Here is a 21,066-nt window from a genome sequence, read left to right as displayed (position 1 = left end):
TGAGTTCTAAGAGTTCTTAATATTCTGGTACAAGTACTTTGTCTGTATTGCAAATACATGTATATGACTAGCACCCTGAAAAGTGTATTATTTTCCTCATTAAATTACCTTGGTGAAAAAATCAGTTGTCTGTATACATGTGGGTCTATTTCTGAACTGTATTCTGTTTCTTCAATCTGTCTATCTATTCATGCATTAATACCACACTGTCTTGATTCCTATTGCTTTAGGGTAAGCCTTAAAATTAGGTAGTGTAAACCCTCCCATTTTGCTCTTCTATTTCAAAATTGTGTTAGCTATTACAGCTATTTTGTACTTCTATATACATTTTAGAATCAGCTTGTTGATTTTATTTTAAAAACCTGCTGGAATTTTTGTTGGAGTTGTATTAGTTGTATAGATCAATTTAGGAAGAACTAATATGAAAACAATATCTTCCAATCCCAGAACATAATATTTTTCTCCATTTATTTAGGTCTTATTTATCTCAGCAACATTTTGAGGGTTTTGTTGTTCAGGTGTTGTGTATACTTTGCAAAATTTATCCTGAGGTATTTCATGGCTTTTGATGCCACTGTTATTGTAATTTTAATTTCAACCACTATTGCTAGTTTAGTAGACATTTTAATATGACTTTCTGCTAAAATCGTCCTATTTTTAGTCTGTAACAACAGCAATGGGCAAAGGGTATGTGGTATCCAGAAGCATTATTGAACCTATCTGAAGAAATTCATGAAATGTGTGTATAGATGGAAATACTGCCTAAGAAATGGCTTCCCCAATAGTAAGTCCTCAATCAAAAGCTAGCCAAGGTAAGAGGGGACCCTCCGTGGTAATTTAGTCATCCTAGAGACCCAAATTCAATTAGTATAACTCTATGGAAAGAGGAGTTAAGGGTTTCTGAACAGTGGTTCACAAACTTGGGGGGAAAGGGAAGAAAGAAGTTCTTCCCCTAAGCTTCTCAGAATCCCTTAGGCAATTTCTCAGAATCACCAGAGAATTTGATATTTAATCCTCTGGCAAGTGTCTTGCCTCCTGTTCCCATTTTTATAATCACTGTGAACTTAGGCCAAGTTATTGATAGGAGAATAGTGGATCTCTCAGTGTGTGGAGGTGGAAAATAATTCTGAATGGCATGGGGTCATTTGCAATATGAGTACTTCGTGTGCGGCCATGAAAAGAAGTCGTTCTGAACCTGTAATTCCTGCTCCAATGCTATTATTGTTCCACAATTTGGAACTGGTTCTGGTGGGAGTGCTTAAATCCCTTGTTAAAATGGAAATGCCCTGGAGGGGATAACCTAACTAAGTCATTATCAAATGGTAACACATGAACCAACAAGTAATATTTGAAGGAATCATCACCTTGGAAACAGTCTATATAGTACCTTGTGGATAGGGTTTGGGAATTTTTTATGGGAGGAGTATTAAAAAAGGGGGACAATGAAGAAAACTGGAGCATTCATGCACTGCAGATAAGATTCAAATTCACCCAATAAGAGAAAAGAACAAAGAAAGATCAGTTGGAGAACTGAAAACACACTGCCTGCCGCCTTTCTACTTGTAGAGCTCAGATAGTTAACTAAGCCACTACCTGTTAGCTGGACCTATGGGGCTGGATTTGCCTACTAATTAAAGAAATAAAGGAATATTCATGCAGACTGTCCGAAGATTCTGTGTTAGCCTAAAAAACTTCTGTCCATCCTTCTAAGCTCATCCCAATAACACTTCCTCTGTGAAAACTATTCTCAGTTATTCACATTAGTAGCTATTCCTTCCTTCTCACACAGAACTTTATTCATAACTCAATTTTGCACTTCATTGAATAATTCTAACTATTTTGTTTGCATGAATCTCCTCCACTATTCTGGAGGAAAATTGCTTCAATGATCAATTTTTATTTCCACCCTAGACTTTGCCCCTGAGCTTGATTCTTCTAAAATCCAACTGCCTTTACTGACACCTCCATTTGGGCCCATGGAAGGGACCTCAGACTCAAAGTATCCAAGGCTGAACTCACATCTCTTCCTTTTTCAGGGTTTGCTCTCTCTTGGTGAAGAGCTTCTCTGTTTCTCTTGTTGGCCAACCCAAAAATGTACAGTCATCCCCGACACCCACGTCTCCATCATTCTCCACACCCACACTACTCTATGATTTTACTTCCTTAATACTTCTAGGATGTCATCATGTTCATCCATTCTTGCTGGCATCACCCTAGACCAAACTTGCAGCATCATCTCTCCTGCACTCTTGCAATACCCTGGTAATGATCTCCCACATGTATTCTGGCTGCCTCAAAACCATTTTCCCACTGCAGCTAATGTGATCTCTGCAAAATGCAAATCTGATCCATCACTGCCCTGCTTATAACCCTTTAATGTGTTCCTTTCCTCTTGGGGTAAAGACTCAAATCTGTAACATCACCTACAAATTTCCATGTGGTCTCAGGCTGCCCATCTCACCAGCCTCTTCTCACTATCTACACTCCAGCTGCACTAGTCTCTTTTTCTTTAACTCCTATTTTTTAGCTTTTTATTTCTAAATTATTTCTGACATGCAAAAATAATACAAAGATTTCCCATATACCCTTTACCCAGCTTCCCTAAATGTCAACGTCTTACATAACCAGAGTATAATTATCAAAAAGAGAAAATATAGCCAGGCCGGGTGTGGCTCAGTGGTTGAGAGTCAACCTAGGATCCAGGCGATTGGGGTTTAATTCCCTGTCAGGGCACATGCCCAGGTTGCAGGCTCGATCCCCAGTCGGGGGCGTGCAGGAGGCAGCTGATCAATGACTCTCTCATCATTGATGTTTCTATCTCTCGATCCCTCTCCTTTCCTCTCTCTGAAATCAATAAAGATATATATTTTTTAAAAAAAGAGAGAAAATACACATTAATATGCAATATTAGTAAGTAATTTAAAGATCTTACTTGAATTTCAAAGGTTGGTTTAGGGTGCAATGGATGACTCCTCATTGCACGTGGATGTCCTGTCTCCTTAGTCTCTAATCTGGAGGGTTCCCTTTCTTCCTTTGTTGTTCATGACCTTGACAATCTTGAACACAGGCCAGTTATTGAGTGGCATAATTTTCAGTTTGGATTTGTCTGATGTTTTCTCATGTTTAAATTCAGGTTAGACTTAATTTGTCAGGAATATCACAGAAGTAATGTTATATCTTTCTCAGTGTATCACATCAGAAGGCACATGATACTAATGTCTCATTACTGATGAGGTTAACTCTGAGCCCTTGGGTAAGACAGTGTCTGTCAAGTTTCTCCATTGTAAAATTAGTCTTTATTGGGGAGGTGGATAGAAAAGGAGATATTTTCAATTTATGTAAGTATTCTATTTCTCATTATATGTTTACTCACCAATTTTATCATCAATTGATGATTCTTACATGCAATAATTATTGCTGTGATTTTTCAAATGATGATTTGTCTACTTCCTTCATCCCTTTTACTTTTATTAATTGCAATTTTATTGTAAGAAATAGGTTTTCTTCCCCATTTTTTTCTTTATTCAGTTGTTGATTATCACTGTGGACTGGTGAATATTTATTTTATACTACAAGTTATAATCTATTGCTATCACTATATATTTTGTTGTTCAAATTGTCCCAAATTTTGGGCTTGCCCTTTTTCATTGCCTTAAAAGTAACAAGTAAGCATGGCACAAGGCTGTTGAGCATGTTGGTTTCTTAGTCTGGAATAATCTTCTAATGTCCACACTGTTTCCTCTGTTCCATCCCCAACTTCTTTGAGCAGTGAATCCTTTTGAAGCTTTGAGATTTTAGCTCCAATGTCCCATGGTCAAGCAAGTCTTTCTTGAGTCTCCCAGAAGTGATTAGGGCCCTTGTTATAAACTTTTTACAGCACAATGAACTTTTTTCTCAGTACTTAACATATTTTGAAGTTAACCCTTTCTTGTGGGAACATTTTTAAAAAAAATATATATCTTTATTGATTTTAGAGAGAGGAAAGGAGAGGGAGAGAGAGAGAGAAACATCAATGATTAGAGAGTAATTGATCGGCTGTTTCTTGCACGCCTCCAACTGGGGATCGAGCCCGCAACCCGGGCATGTGCCCTGACCGGGAATCGAACCCTGATCTCCTGGATCCTAGGTCGATGCTCAACCGCTGAGCCACGCCCGGCTGGGCTTGTGGGAACATTTCTAAGGACAGGGATTGTATCTTTTGTAGCCTAGCACATTAAAAAGCATTCAGTAAATCATTTGAATTGAGTTAATGATTGAATGAACTTAATACCTGAAAGGAAACAGGTTGAGGTCTTTACAGAAATGCCATGCTGATGTCAGTTTTACTCCAAGAGAAGATTTTCCCCAGCATATCTCATAGTTTCAGAAAAAATATGGTTGACAGACAGTTTGACACAATGAAGACTCATTTTTAAAAGCTCAGTAACTTGGGTAGATTACTTCCTGGATGGTCTCAGTTCCATGCAGGTTGTTTTATTTTGTCTTTGTTTCTTGTAAAAGTAAAAATATATGTGCATCTATTTTTCATGTATGACTTATCATAGCTCTATAGTGTCTTATAAGGAATTATTTAAACTTTTCGCAGTGAATTGTGAGGGCCAAAGTGTAACTGGGTGCAAAGAGCTCTGCAAAATCCATCGTTCTCTCAGCCCTGATTGCCTGTAATAGGTTTTCTTCATTCAGGATATGTCAGGTAGCCTATTTATAAGTTAGATGTTAAAGCCTGTATGAAACCCTTATAATCAATCCACAGTCTCTTTGAATAAGATTCTTACTGAGCACATTTCATCTTCAGTTTGAGAACTTGGAGTGCCAAGGTTTTCTGATATTTGAAGACAGAAAGCAGGGGCTATAAGAGAAGACAGGCAGTTTGAGAATGATATTCCAGGGCTGCATTCTGGTTTATTTTCACAAGGCAGTTGCCTAGATTCTCAAGTGGATGTGAAGAAAGAGAGAAAATGCTCCTAACAGGTGAGAGCAGCTGAGCACATCTGCAAAGCAGGCCAAAGGCCATACAGTTCTTGGGGTTTTCAATCATTTGAGTCTGCCAGGTTTTAAAAAGGAATATAAAAAGTAATATTGGAAAAAAATATTAATTTATCGGTGCAAAGTCCTGAGGTAAGCAAGGTTTCTCTCTAATGTCTCTCTTTATACTTAATTGGAATGTTATCTTCCTATAAATAACCACAGGTGTCAGGAACTATGAAAGGTCTAAGATTTACCCTACTTGCAAGCTAATAATTCAGCCTGCCATGTTTTGTGGTTGCTGCCAGGAGACATGAGACTCCTGGGTCAGAGAACAAAAGACTGTCTATTACTCACAGCAATAACAGTAGCTAGTGTATCAGAATTTTTGCACCACAACAATTCCCACAGAGTTATGACAGATAAACATGCAATGGGTTGCATTACAGGAAAGAAACCCTGTGTTTATGGAGCCCAACTCTTTTATAATGGTCACTAAGCATACCTGCTACGCTATGGAGAAATTATCTTTATTAAACTGGAGAATAAGTATGGCTACCTTTGCTTCAGAGAAAGATACTGTCTCTGAATTCCAAGGTGGTAGATAGACTTCATCTTTGCTCTAGGGGAGACTGTATCTCTATCCTTCAAGTTATTTCCTACAAGCATCCTTCACAATAGATCCAGAGACATTGAAGCATGCAACAGACTGATGTATTTCAAAAGGAATGGGGGCAGGGTGGAAAGAGATTAACCAAATAACTTATGTTCATATATGCATAGCCCGAGGACAGACAATAGTGCAGGGGAGGGCTGAAGAGGGCCTGGAGCGGAGTGGAGTGGGTCAATGGTGGGGGCCTAAAAGGGGGCATCTGTAATATTTTCAACAATAAAGATACTTTTTAAAAAAAGACATTTGGAACAAAAGGCAGTCAGTGCATTGCTCACAAGACAAGCACAAACACAAGAAAGGCATGAAGAATTTTATTCTAACAGCATGTTTATTTCTTCCTTCTCATATTGAAGTCCTACTGTGTATATATATGAATGTTCCTCATCCCTTTCTTACCCCTACACACACTTACTTTCCCCCCCCAAAAAAAAAAAAATTTGAGCCTGTTTTCTGCTCAAAATCCTTAGGACACTTATTTGTTATGCAGCAGGGCAATATGTACATAAGTGCATCTTAGGCAACTGCCAATTGGTACAAATGCCTAAGAATGAAGTAACATGAGGGTGTAGGTAGATGGTAGGAGCCTCTACCACTCTTCATTTCTTGTTTCCACAGCAACTAGTGATCATGTATTACCACATACCTGGAACCCAGTAAACACTCAGGAGATGTTAGCCATTGTATCAGTCAAATATGCTGGGCTTTTGCTGCAGTAACAAATTATCTCAAAATATCAAAGTGTGGTTTTTCTTTATTATGCTATTTGCCCATTGCAGGTGTCCTAGAGGCTCTGCTCTCTACTGTCCTTACTCCAGGACACAAGCTGAGAGGCTAACTGTTGTCTGAAGCATTGTTGGTCCCTGTGGCAGAGGAAAAGAACTCTCTGGAGAGACTAATGCAGGCAATTAGATGCTCTGGCCCAAAAGTCACACGCATCTCTTAAGTACACAGTCCACTGGCCAGATCTAGTGACATGGTCCCACAAGGCAGCCAAGAAGTATAATGTTACCATGTGCCCTGAAGGCAGAGGAACAGAATATTTGGGGAACAACATAAAAATTACTCTAAGTTTTATTGCTATTATTTAAAATTATAATAAAAACATATCTTGTGGCAGAGGACATCATCACTGCCTACTTGGCATACTTTTTTTTTGTAATAGAACCCCAATTTTGTTCAAGTCTCTCTCCTTTCCCCTCATAGTCACAGGGCCTCAGGGGAACATGACTGACACTCTCAACACCAGAGGTGGACCTGATTGGTCAAGGGGCACTGCCATTTCTCTTGCTGGTGATTGTTTTAGGAAGGGGCACATGGAGTTCCAGTCAATAGCTTCCAAATAGGGACTTCAAGTTCCTGGGGGCTTAGGAAAAATTTATTTCTCTGTCTTCTTAAAGAGCTTCCAGAAGTGACTTTTTCTTTCTTCTTGTGGACATTATTGCCAAACACAGAGAGGAGGCCTGGAACCAGCTTGAGGATGAAGCTTACAAAAAGAACCCACAGAAAAATAGACCTAGAGCCACTGGACTGAAAGTGACTCTTAAAAACCTCTGGAGTTCCCTTTATGGGGCCTCACTATTGAAGCTAACAGGAAGAGGATTTTCTGTTACTTTGAGCTGAAAGCAACTTAACCAATGCTACTATCTTCCTGTTAACTTTGGGAAATAAAGGGTAATATGGAGTGGGGAAGGAACAGAGTTGGGACAACTAGTATCACAGGTGACAAGAACCCAGCAGTAGGAACAATCAGAAATGTGCCCTACCAACTCTGTCCACCACCCCCAAAAACTTAGCCATGAGCCCTGATAATAGGCATTTTGCTGGCCCACTCTTCAACTCTAGTCTTAATCTCTTAGGAGAGATCTATTACACTGTCTGTAAGAAAGTGCTATTCTTAAGACCCAGGATTAACCCCAGATTTTGATCTTCAGCATAGATTTCCTGCAAGATTTTTTTTTTTTTTTTTTTTTTTAGCCCTCTTAAGGGATGTGCCTGCAGGGTTTAACTGCAATTTCCAGGAGCAGGTCATAACAGCAGTCCTGTAACTTGACTGCAAACTTCCTGGTTGTGTCAGCTGAGCTCCTGCATACAGTCCAAGCATGATAGGGGCGGTCTTTCCATTTCCATAGATTCAGGCCGAGTGACAGCCTTGGATGGTTTGAATATACTTTATGTCATAGCTAAGCAAGCTTGTTGGTTTAATTTTCTGGAGTTGAGTTTCTGTAAGACTTTTCTTACATCATCTTCTCCAAGACTTATCAGGTTAGGGTTAGAAGGCATGTCTTAGATCAGCATCCCCTGCAGGAAAAGGCTCTACCATCCTCTGACTGTGTGGCTGGTCTTTTATTTCCTGTGCTGTTCTAGTTCATACAGAAGCGGAGAATGACTTGGTTTTTGTCCTGCCATGTTAAATACAATCCTGGTATAGAGTCAGGCAAGTTTTATAAGGAGGATAAAGGGGCTGTTTTTATTTTTATTTTTAAACATATCTTTATTGATTTCAGAGAGAGGAAGGGAGAGGGAGAGAGATAAGAGACAGAAACATCAATGATGAGAGAGAGTCATCGATCGGCTGCCTCCTACAGGCCCCTGACTGGGGATCGAGCCCACAACCCGGGCATGTGCCCTGACTGGGAATCGAACCATGATCTCCTGGATCCTAGGTCGATGCTCAACCACTGAGCCACACCAGGTGGGGCAAAGGGGCTGTTTTTAATAAACAAGGGTGGAATGATAAGCATCTTCTCTCTGCAGTATCTCAGTGATAGAACAAAGACACTAGAAACTCTAGCTTTGTTAAGAATTATTGTCTGCTGCATATTCAACAATTAGTGGTTTGCTGTCTTGTTCAGGAATAGAATTGGAGGAAATGGGCTCAAATTGAGGCACATAGGCTTTGGGTTAGATTGGGCTTGAAAGAAGTTCAGGAAACTTTCAAAACAGCACAGATTGTTGTTGGATTTAGTCTGTTCCCCGCAGTTGTGGCGATCACTAGTGAGGGGAGTGGCACTCACCTGTCTCATGGAAGCTGGAAGGATCCCCAGATCAATTTTGCAGCAGGTAGGGATGGCATTTTCAAGGTCACTCAGGTGGTCTTGTGCTGGCAAATAACATGAATGTTTACTCTCTGAAGCAAATAGTTAAGGTAACAAGACACTTGAAATGCTTACAGAAGATCTTCTGAGGTTTTCTTTTTTCCTTTCTTCACTGGCTAATTTCTATGCATCTGTCATGACTTAGTCCCTTGCAGGTGTCCCCTGGCACCTCTGTTTTCATGTCCCTGCTTTAGCAATGGCACATGACACTATGGGAGGCACCTGCGCCCAGCCCCTGACACATCTGGAAGTCAGAAGTTGTGAGATGAGTTTTAAGAGGCACCCCTGAGAGGCTTCATTGATGGCAGGTGGCAGAATATAAGATAAGCAAGCCTGGGGATCCTGGGAATTACTCAGAAAGGAAATCAAGGGCAACATGAATTTCCTTTCAGCCAGGGCAGTGGAGGTTGGCCCGTAAGAGGCTTACAGACTATTGGGGAAGGCAACGTAGAAAAATAACTCAGACATCCTCAGACTTCACCTATTGGCAACCACAAATAATGACTATTTCCTTTGTTATCTCAAATTCAAAGGTGTCAGTCTATAACTTTCTTTTAAAAAAATTTTTTTTAAATGACTTTCTACCTAGTGCCTGGCACAGGGCCTGAGGAGCTCAGTAAAAATTTGTTGCAAAAAGCAGTGAAATGCTTGCGATGGTGCATAAAGGGGCCATCCTAGCATCCATAGACTGCTGACAACATTGATCAAGTCTGAAGTGGTCTTCATTCAAATAAGTGATTAACTGAGAGAATGATGACTGAAGCTTTCATTTATCATAACTAAGTCAATAGTCAATGTTTATTAACTACTTAACCATGTTTGAGGCATTGCCCTAAGTTCCCTACAAAAGTCCTGAGAAGGGGGTGTTCATATACCCCCAGTTTATAGATGAGGAAACTGAGGAACAGAGAGGTTAAATAACTGGCCCAAAGTAACACAGTTTTGAACCCAAGCAGGCTGGCTCTGCACCTTCAGAGGATAGAGAAGCAAGTGAACTTCATTGTTAAACTAGAAACAGGCTGCAGCCAATCGGAGGCTGGAAGGGGGAAGTGAAAGGTGAAGGAGAGAGTAGGCAAAAATCAAGTAGACAAAAGATGAAGATTTACTACCAGTTACAACAGCCAAAAAACTTGGCTGTGCCAAAAGAGGCAGAGGCATAAAGGAAATAGGTACGTGGCCTCCTACAGCAGCTGCTTTGAAGGAGATAAGGAACTTCTGCTAAGCTAGTTCTGCCCTACCTATATTTTCCATTTTTATTAGAACATTCAGTTATATATTCTTCTTGCTATCAAAACTACTGTTCACTTTCAAGGTATTAAAGAAGGGCTTATCAATTATAAAATTACACAGAATAAGGAGTAGAGATTGAAATATAGCTAAAGAATCATCTTTGTATTTAGGGGGAAAATTCAGTAGACACCTATTTAGTATAGTTTAGATGTTTGAGACATGCACAGTGTTATAAATAACATCAAAGACTATTTCAGCCTTTAGGAATTTTTCAAAACAACATTTTTTTTGCCAACCCATTCTGTTGTGTGTGTGTGTGTATTTTCTAAAAGCTGAAGAAGAATCTGGAACCTGTTTTAAAGTTTTGTTAAAACTCATGCTTGCCACAGTCTGATTTCTTTCAGACTTTGTTCATCTTCCATGATTAAATATAATTCTATAATCATACTCATGGCCAAGTGTATTTCCATTTAGAAGGAGGAGAATAGAGAAGTCATCTTCTAGAATGTTTTTAATAATAATTTTGGCTATCTTTGGTCCACCACATTTGTCTCTCTTTTTAAAACCTTGTCTGTATTCCCCTAGCCCAAGTTTGTATTCTTCTAATCTGCTTAGACAAAAATGACTTAAGCAATAGAAAAAATAGTAGCAATAATATGTATTCTTTATTTACATGGCAACATCCTTCTACAGATTCTAAATTTTAGACTAGAGAGTGAGAACATCGCCTTCTAAATATTTGTGGGCTGGATCTAGGTTTCTTGGTTGAAGTCATTTACTATGGATGAAAATACTTGGCATAACTCTCAAGGTTATAGTTTTATAAGGGCCACTTGTTATTTTCCTTTGTTACATAATTTCATCTCATTTCTGCCCCTCTCTCAATAGGCATTCCAGACTTGTGGACTATCAGCTATTAGAAAACTCAACTTTTGAACTGAGCACATTGTCTGAGCAGTACCTATTGCTCTGGGCTTCTTACATCTCCACCTTATGTCTCCTCACAGAGCAAGTGATACTTTTATTTTAGCAAAAGTTATCTTAATAACATGCTTTTGATCTTAGAACATTTGGATAGATTTGGGTTAGGAAATTCCATGTCACTGTACCTCTTGCTCATGTTTGTAAGACTCGGGGAACACCAGCAATGTCTGGTGACAAACCAGTCCTCTCTCTTCTTCTCTGTGTCACTAATCTCATTTCTTCTTATTCCCTGACAGACCCCAGCTGAGATAATGTAGCACATAAATTTTGCATATTTTCACTCATCTCCACCCATATACCAGTCAATAAAAGCATTTATGAAGTACCTACTATATGCAGAGAGAGCACTGTGTTTCAGTCTCCACTCTGCCAATTCCTTGATTAAAAGACAAGCTCAGAATCTCTCTTTAGAAAATGTTCTTTGCTTAATGCCACCTGTCTTCAATGTCTCCATAAATGTGTGTCTTCTAGTGAGCACAGCCCCAGCATTGCTTGAGATAGGGTCACTCAGGCTTTTTGACCATGACCCACAGGAAGGAATAAATGTGACAGACACAATAATCCTGTACACACACACACATGCCTCACAAATGAAGTTAACTAAAACAAATGTTTCATGAAAACAATTCTTACTATGTAAGATACAGTTGAGTATTTTTAATTCTCATTCTATTTCATAAAGCAAAAATGCGCATCTTTACCCACAGAATTGATTTCATGACAGCATTTTGAAAAACTCTAAGGAACCCTGGATATTTAGGAAGCATAGAAGTCAGAGGTTATAAAGGATGAATCCATAATTCAAACAGAAGATGACTTAAGGGTGTTCACAAAGTATTATCAGAAAAGTGAAGATTAGTCCAAATAAGGTATTTGTGAACAAACACTGAGTTTGACCAGATCCTCTGAATTTCTAAGAACTAATTCATTCTTTAAAGTGAATTTTTTTAGAATGTATTTTGAGCATTAAGTCCCATCTAGATTTCAAACATACAAAAATGGATAAGGTTCTTATCTACCAGGAGCTCATGGTTTAATGGAGGACACAGAGAAGTGATACGGAAATTATGGCTCAGTGTTCTAAGGACTATTACTGAGGCCCACATGGGGTGCTGTGGGAGCATCAAGGGGGTCCCTAATTCAGAAAGGATTGGGTGGGCTTCCTGGAGCTGGTGACTCTTGGAAGAGGCTGGACAGGGAGTGACACCTCTCTAGCCAAGAAAGTGCTCAGTGTTTGTGTTCAGAGGATGTGGGGCATCTTAATTCTTCAGGGCATGGTGAGGGGTCCCTATGGATGCAATGAAGGGCACAGAGATGAAACTCTGGAGAGAAGCGAGCAAAGGAGCTTGAATTTTCTGTGGAAACATAAGGGGGATCAATTGAGGGGTTTCTCATCTTGAAAAATTCCTGAAGAAGGGGTGTGGAGAATGCTGCCCAGAAGCTAGGCTGGAGCAGCATATCTATTTAGGAGGCTGGTGTTGAAAACCGGAGGAGAAGTCATGCAAAGGGCCTTGGGCAAGGCAGTGGGGGTGGGGATGGAGAAGAGGGAGACCTGTGAGAGTCACTAAGGACACAGTAGCAGGTGGGTTAAAGCAGGTCATGTCTCCAGTGACTTCCAGGTTTCTGACAGGCATGACAAGAGTGGCCTTTGTTCCACCCATGCAGACAGGAAATGCAGAGGGAGGACAATGATGGACACACTAAGTCTGGAGTGCTTATGGTGGTACAATACCTACTCTGATCTGGAGCTTGGGGAGAGGTCTGACCCAAGCCACAAAATGAAACCACAAAGTAGAGAATGAAATAGGACCAGCAGAGAACTGGGGATGTGGCCCTAGGAAGGCTCCAAGTTCAGGGCAATTACTGATTTGCTCAAGATCAGTCATTCAGATGGTTCTGGTTAGTGTGGGGTCAGTGCAAATAGGCCTTGTCCTCACTTCCTACTGCCTCCTCTAAGCTGTAAATGCCACCAGAGCTTTCATAAATAGCATGAGGAATAAGAGTCTCTAACATATTTATCCCCAGAGTACTTCCTTCAGATGACACAGGTGCCAGGCAGAAGGCATAGGTTCAACATGGCAGGACAAAGGTAAGGGTGACTCTGTACCTAGTAATTAACACAGAGTAAAAGACCAGTTCTGAAATGTTTGCTGGGTAAGGGTCCCAAATTCCTGATAGAGTCCTAATATTTTCACAAATTGGAGTGTTGTACTAATGTCTTCCAGAGGATCATAAACTGAGTTGCCAGGGCTGTTTCTTTATGATATATATATATATTTTAAATGTTTTTATTGATTTTAGAAAGAGAGAGGGGAAGGGAGAAGAAGAGAGAGAAATATGGATTGGCTGCCTCCTGCATGTCCCCTACTGGGGATGGAGTCCTGCCCTGACCAACTGGGAGTCCACGCAGTAACTTCTCTGTGAATGGGGTGATGCTCAACTAAGCCACACTAGCCAGGGCTCTTTATGAGATTTTAAGTCCTTCCAGCTCAAATCACGTGACTGTCTGTGTGGGAGTCCACAGCTCAGCCTTTAGTGGAGCATAGGGATGGAGGAGGGACTAGGGAAGGCAGAAGTTCAATTTCTGTTCTAGGGTCTGAGGGGCAGTGAAGCTCACTGCTATGGGCAGAGTTGTGTGCTCCAAAATTCATCTGTTGAAGTCCTAACTCCCAGTACCTCAAAATGTGACTATTTTTAGAGATAGGGTATTTTAATAGGTAATCAAGTTAAAATGAGGTCACATGGGTGGGCCCTAATCTATCATGAAGAGGAGATTTTGGATACTTGCACACAACAGGAAGACCAGAGGAAGACACAGGGAGAAGGTGGCCACCTACAAGCCAAGGAGAGAGGCCTCAAAAGAAAGCAGCCCTGCTGATACCTTGATCTTGGACTTCTAGCCCTCAGCAGGCTAATCCACTCCTCACATTTCTTTTTCTGTTGGGGGCTTACATATATACGTTTGGTGTATCCTCAAGAAGAAAAATGAAAGAGTTTGACATTCTGAGGAAAAGAAGAAAGGGCTGGAGGAAAATTAAATGTGAACTCTACCTACTGAAACAGACAAGCAGCACAAGTGGATTTAACATGTTTAAATTTATTTACTGCTTAGCAGATTACCAAGTACTTCACAAACCTAACTCATTTAATCTTCACAGCTGTCTCAGCAGCACCAGGGAACTTGTTAGAAACTCAAAGTCTAGGCCCTTGAAGATTTGATTCAAGAATCAGAAAGGGAGGATGGGGCGGGAGTTGGCCACAATGTGCGTTTTAACAAATCTAGGAGATTCTGATTAGCTAAAGTGTAACGTGCGAGAACCACTGAGATTGGGCATGGTCTCCTGTCCAGACCGGCAGTGAGCGGGGCGAGGTGACTTTTTTCACGATTGTTAGTGGCCCAGCAAAGAAGGTCTCCTTGACAACTGGCCCGGAGCGCGAAGGACGACAAAGTTCTAACACCTTGGAGGAGCGAGCGGCGGGAAACTCAGCGCGCCGCTCGGGTCTCCAGGGAGCGCCCGGCCCTGCAGCCTCCGGGCGCGAGCGGCTGCGCGGCTGAGCGCGGGGAGCGGGGATCCCGGGAGCCCGGCCGCGGCGCCTGCGCGCGGGCGCGAGCCGAGGGGCGGGTGGCGCGGGCCCGGCCGCCTGGCGTGCTGTCCGAGCCACTCAGAGCGCCCGGCCGCCGACACCCGGGGGCCATACAAGTAATACCCGGCGCCGCCCGCCGCGCCGGGACTCTTGAGCCCGCAGTCGGGAAAGGAGGCGCCGGGTCCTGCAGACCAGCGTCGCAACTCGCTCTGCTCGCGCTGCTGCCGCGACTGGGGCCGGACAGCCTCGCTCGGGCTCCTCGCCAAGAGCCAGGTAGTACGGTGACTGTGCCACCGTAGCCAGGGCACGCTGTGAGTGCCCGCCCGCGGCATAGCTGCCACCTTCGCCACCGCGGGGAACTTTGTGCACGCGGCCGGCCCGACAAGTGGGCAAGGGAGGCCTGCGCGGCTCAGGCTCTTCAGGGGCGAGCGGAGGTGAGTGGGTCGCGAAGTTGGGGTGCGAGTGTGGAAGCGCTCTGTGACTGGACCGTACGTTCCCTTCCCGCCCCCAACCTGGTCCCCTCCAAAGTTTTCCTCAGGACTTTGGGGGCGGGTCCAGGGGTGGGGGCTGTAGGCAATGCGTTTGCTCGGGTGAAAGAGCGAGTCCCTGGGACACCCACTCGTGCTGGCCGGGGAGCCACACGCCGGCCCGGGCCTCCAGCCCCCATCCAGGCCGTCTGCTTCCGCGGGACTGGAGAGCCCCGGCGCTGCGGCTGCACCTGGACCTCACTACAAGCCTCTTCCCAGCCCCAGGACCCGGGTGAGGGGAAGCGTGACAGGCCGCCGCCCTCCCCTCCGTGCCTTTCATTCGGGCAAAACACACACTTCGTTTGCACACAGCACTTATTTTCCAGTGTTTTAAAACAGGATGAGCGTACGCGAGTCGTCGCGATTTCCTCGGGACAGCCCCTGGAGGCGGGGCCGAGTGGGGCGACTCAGGGCACAAGTGGGTGCCTTGGGGCGCGGGGACAGCCCCGGTCCTCTTCGCCCGTGTCTGGCTCCGGCCGGGCTATTGCGGCTCAGGAGGCGCCCAGAGCGCTGACCTCTGTTCTGGAAAGGGGTGACTTGCGGTGGAGGCGCGGGGTTCCTTGCACTCGGTCGGGCTCCATGTTCCCGACCCTCAGCCCTGCTCCTCGCTGTCCCCAGGGTGCTCCCGCCTGGTGGCCCGGCAGGGGGCGCCAGCGCCCGGTCGTCGAGCGGGCGGCAGAGGGAGGGGACTTGTGCGAGCCTTCAGGTGAGGAGCGCAGTGAATCACCCCGAGACGGGGACAGATCCTCGCTCTGAGAAAAGGAGGCGGGGAGTGGTGGTGGCGCTGTTGAGAAGAAGTCGGGACTGGCGCCGCGGCTCTGTTGCCGTCAGGGCCGGCGAACCGCTGTCGGCGGGAAGCGGCGGTCCTGCCCAGCGGAGGTCTGGGGAGAGCTCAGGAAGGTGAGGAGCGTCCCTCCACGCGGTGGCCCGGGGCAGGGAGCGCGGCACAGGGCTCAGGATGGCGACTCTGGGACACGAGACGCGTGCTCTTCTCCGAGGCCGGTTGTGGGGTCAGTTTTACTACGGCGGGCTGGGAGGGGGTGGCTAATCCCCGCGACGCGGGGACCGGGTGCTCGCGGCGGCCCTCGGGGTCCCCGAGCTTGGTAACAAAGGCGCTGCGCAGCCACTCCTCCCACCCACTTCCGTCCCCGGCGCGCCCGGGCGCGCGCCGCCCCGAGGAGTAACCAGGATCTGGGGTTCCCTCCGCCGAGTTTCGGGAAGTTAGCCGGGCGGCCCGTTACGCGGGGAGAGGGCGGGAAAGGGGGCGGCCCGGGCACGCGTGGGTTCAGAACTGCGGCATCGCTTGTTCCTTTCCCGGCGAGCGGCGAGGCTGCGGTGGCCCCGCGCCTCTCCTGGCCCAGGGTCGCGCGCGACTCTGAACTGCGTGCGCCGCGCGGCGGGCGGGCGGGGCACGCCCTCCCTCAGGTTCTGGACTCCCGCGGGCGCCCGGAAGGGAGTGGTTTAGTCTCCGGTGGCCGCCCGCAGCCCCCGGCGCCCCAGCGGATCTCCCCGAGGCGGTAATTGCATTACTGTGAGTTAGCGGCCGGGAGGCCGCGGGCCAGGCCGCAATCTGGGTCAGGTGCGGGGTTAAGAGCTTCTGGCTCAGACGGTACAGCTCTGGTGAAGCCTGACAGTTTATTGCCATTGGAAGTTCCCCAGAAGGGGAGAGGACAGCAGGGGAAATAAAGAGAGCTCCTTGTTTTGCACGAATTTGGGGTAACTGTACAAACCCCAGCACTTGCACAAGTACTGCCAGTGGAATGGCAGGGGCAGGGCGGCCTCTTCACCACCCAGACCTTCTGGGTGCTGGAGGCAGAGGAGGAGGTGCTGCCGAAGGGAAGCCCAGAGCCCTCTGCTCAGGTGTGAAACCATATCCCTCAGTAATCAATGGATAGAATTCATTTGTTTCCTTATCTGCCGCCACTCCCTTCTCCTGTAGTAGGGAAGGTGCAGAAACTGGTTTTTCTAAGGAGCCTAATGTAGGAGAGGATCTTAAAAGCACACTTTGGAAGTCTCCTCACCTGTCTTTTTTTTCAACCTCACAGCTTCCTCCAGAGACGTTTTCTCTTACAGATGAGGAAACTGAGGCTTAAAGATGTTTACAGGGCTCAGACTCTCCTCCTCCAAAGAATGCTGTTTGCTCGCCCCAGTCTTTGCCAAAGGCTGTTCCTGAAGAGTTTTTGTGGCTGGCCGAAGAGTTAGGGTATATGCTGTCGCCCTAGGTTCCGTTTGATCATGGTAGGCATTAGGGTTAGATGGACTTTCCACCTACTGCTGGCTTTTGTTAGGGCCAGCACCTCAACTGAACCAATCTTAGTGTAACGCTTACAGTATATGAAAACAACTAAAACCCTTAGAATGATCTGACAACTGCAAAGAGTCAGAAGCAGCTGTCCTTCGCTCTATGTGGCGTCTCCTTAGGCAGGTGGGCCTGGGTCAGGAACTCTACAATGAGTCCTGTTGCCTTCCCTGCAGCAAGGAGCTATAGTTCCTACCCTGTTATAACTGTGTTTGCCGCCTTCTCAATATGTATTTACAGTTAAGTGAAGTCTGCCTTGGAAGTATGGCCAACCTTAATCAACTGTCTGATGAGTTAAAACTCCAAAAATCCAAAGGCTGTGAAGTCTGACAAGTTTATTGCCTGAGAGGCATTTTAAGCTTCTAAGAACCTGGTGTTATTCACACATCTTGATCCGTTATCAAATTCAGGTTTATGGTATGGGGTGTTGGTATTATCTTGCATGTGCTTAAGATGGAGTCTTAAGATGCTGTTTGAAAGTCCGGAACGACAGTCCGTGACTGAGAATGTCCCAGTGCACTATCGTCGGCTGTGGAGATGGCGAGGCATGGTGAGTAAGGGCCAGCCTCTGAAGTCCGAATGGCCAGCTACAAATGCTGCCTGCACCATTTATAGCTCTGTCATGTTGGGCAAATTGCTCAGCCTCTCTGAGCTTCACTTGGCTCTTCCAAGACAGAGATGATATAATAACTTCTGGTTTCAAGCTGTGTAGCTGCGCATCACATCTTAACTAATAACCATGGTGTTTACGAACAGAATCTTTTTCTTCCTTCCCTCAGCCAGAAAAGTAAAATGGTAGACACTTGTCTTGAACTCCCTTTTCTTCTTTGTTAACACTGAAGTGTAGTGTAGTTAGTGGTTCTTTATTGTCAGAAAATGGTGGTGGTGATGGTGGGGGGTAGGGTGGTACTAATGGAAAACTTTGTCTAGTTGCCCAAGGAATTTACAAGAGGCTCCGGAACTGTAGAGCTTTCCTTTGAGTTTTACTACTGTGTCATTTTGTGGCCAGCCCTGCAGTCATTTCTCTTTCTTTAAATTCGAGGCCAGTATTCTAATGACCAAAATGACAGGACTTAAAAACAAAAGGACCAAAGCCAAACAAACTGGAGAAAAGGAGGCAAGTATTTTCTTTGCTCATTCACTAGACATTCATAACACTAAAGAAAATTATCTGCTTCTGTGAAAATTGTGCTGGCCCAGTCTTGGTTTAAAGGTGAGCCACCAAATTGATAGTGAAGGGAGGAGAGTTTAGGATAACATTTCAAAAACATTTGTTCAAATAAGGTAAACTATGTGTGATCTGAAAATTGCTAAGCTAACTTGTAGAAGGTAACAAAGACACATGTTCAGTTAAGCGAAACAACTAGTCAACAGCCAGTATAGCTATTTCATGTGTTACAAAACTGGGAAGCTTTGCCACTTAGCAAATATAGGTGGAGAAATGGTTTCTTGTGATGTGTCAAGTTGTTTTTGAAAGACCTCTTGCACTGCTGTTTTATAATTCTTGATTTGACTTTTGCATTTATCTTTTAAACAGTCATGGGCTAAAGTACTGCAAACCTTATAATGTCCTTAAACACTAATGGATCATGAAAGTTGTCACCAAGAAGTGCATAGCACTGGAACACAGGGAGGGATTGCCATTTAAAGCCTATATAGGTTTTATGCTTGGCTACAAAATGCAGCTTTCTCCTCACTGGAAAGTAAGCTGCGTGGGTAACCAAGTGACAGTATGCAAAGGGTTAGGAGCAAGGTCCCTGCTTTTGTGCATCTCACTCCATTTGTAGCTACTTGTTGAGCTCCCACTGGGAAGAAAGAAGCAGCTGCAGGGCATGCACCAGACCTGCGCTGGGCTGTCGGCTTCCATTGTAGGAAGATGAACAGGCAGCTTGTTCAAGAGCATCTTGCATTCCCCAGCTGTTCCACAACTTCTTTGCATATGGGAGAGAACTTGCCAGCTGCTGGGGCAACTGTACTTACATTTGCTGCTTTTGTTTAGTAACCAAGGAAAGTAAAAATCCAGATGCCTTTGTTAAACTGTAGCCATTGTAAATAGTCTTATTTGTTTTTGTTATGTCAATGTTATTCCAGATACAGTCTGTCAGAGGAGAAAGTTTAAAAATAAATGTCAGAATTAACATTTTTTCTGAATAAATTTTTTAGGGATAACCAGCATGTATAGTTTTTCCATACTTAAAACCTAGGCTGCTTTTGTATTTCATTGACTAACAAACGAATGGGTCTAATATTAAAATTAAGTGTGTTTTTTTTTAAATAGCCATATGAATCAGGTTAAGTTATATACATTTTTCTGTTTTATGAAATATACAAAAGTTACAAAAGTTACAACATATAAAAGGCAATGTCTAGACATCGCCTTTTTGTTTTCAGAAGATTAGGTTACTTTGCATATGTTAGAGCTGAAGGTTAGAAGGTACTTTGCCCACCCACTCCCCTTGCTTGTCTTATCCACGAGAAAACTTGAGTTTCCAAGCAGTTTTCAGGTATCCAAGATGGTTTGGCTCTTGGTTTAATTCAGCGAATCGTCTGTTGAGTGTTTACAGTGCTGCAGGCCTGAAGAACTCTGAAGATGAGTAAGGGCCTGGGCCTAGCCCCAGATGGACTCACAGCTGAAAAACAACAGTCATAAATGAATACCATCTGAGGGCTGTCATAGAGGCAGCAGCTTTTTGTGAAATTACCTCTTCAGATACCTTTTTTGTAATAATGTTGGTGTAATTGCGTCAGCTCAAATAAAGCCTGAGCTACAAGTTGACATGCCAATAAAAATTGAGAGTCTGGGTACAGGAAGATAGGAGAGGCATTATATGGTTTATCAAATTGTGAGCATCCCTACTGGAAAGAGAAGGCCTTGTGTTTGCATGGAGAGCCCTTCTCTACTTCAGCCTCCATGTCCCTGAATTCCTGCCCAGCACTCTAATGCATTTTGCCCTCCTAATTAGTGTGAATGAAGGTGAATAAATGCTCTCTAGAAGTTACAGCATAAATCACAGCCCTTTATTGGGATTCAGTCAGCTTCAATCTCTGTTCTAGAAGAGGTTATAAAATAAATCATAATCACTTGGACATGTATAAAACCCTCTGATTCTGAATCTCAGCTAATTCTTAGGGGCCCTTGTACTGGAAACTGCTGTTGCTTCAGATCCCCAGCTACTCATGGTTGCTGGGTTAGACCCACAATTTTAAATCTTTAATCCCTTCTGGGCTCCATTATACATCCATGTATCTTTTACTTCATTGGTATTGCACAGTGATATTAGATTTTCACAGTGTTTCAGCTTTCAGTTGGTTTTACTGCCATTTTCTTTGAGACTCAAGAACTGTTGTTAGGCTCTCAGGGTTGATGGCCCTGGGGGCACTGTTTTGCAGAAGAGGAAACTCAGGCTCAGCAGTTCAGCACCTTGCCTGGACTAGGATTAGAATGAAAGTTTCCTGACTCAAAACTCAGCATTCTCATGGCCCTAGTCTCCCGGAAGGATCAATTTACACAAAGCTAGAGAGGTTGAGTCACCTCCTTGCTGAGGCTTCACTGTGTATGCAGACTACAGTGGTCCTCACTAGGCTCTTTCCCAGAGATAACTGTTTCTTATTATAGATCTCTGCACATTTTACTTGTTTATTGATCATGTTATGTTTTTTAAGCCTTGGCTCTCAAGTGCAACTGCCAGCTTTCTAACACATGGATCC

The 21,066-nt window shown here is 44.1% G+C and overlaps 1 protein-coding gene across 5 annotated transcripts in view; it reads left to right on the top strand.

Moving 5' to 3' along the window:
- Nucleotides 1-14,544: 14,544 nt before the first annotated feature.
- The window catches only part of SVIL (supervillin), a 239,753-nt gene continuing 233,231 nt past the window's right edge, over nt 14,545-21,066 (top strand). For 3 of the 5 annotated variants that reach the window (XM_081141603.1, XM_081141599.1, XM_081141601.1), the window contains exon 1: nt 14,545-14,966. The gene's annotated coding sequence lies outside the window, so the exon portion shown is untranslated. Of the gene's footprint in view, nt 14,967-15,448; nt 15,960-21,066 lie in introns of those variants that run through there. The other 2 variants (XM_081141602.1, XM_081141600.1) reach the window with 1 other exon arrangement.

The sequence above is a fragment of the Miniopterus schreibersii genome (genome assembly GCF_964146895.1).
Source record: "Miniopterus schreibersii genome assembly, chromosome: 1".
NCBI lineage: Eukaryota > Metazoa > Chordata > Mammalia > Chiroptera > Miniopteridae > Miniopterus > Miniopterus schreibersii.
The sequence above is the reverse complement of the archived record's forward strand: the minus strand, read 5'-3'. Positions and strand labels throughout refer to the sequence as shown.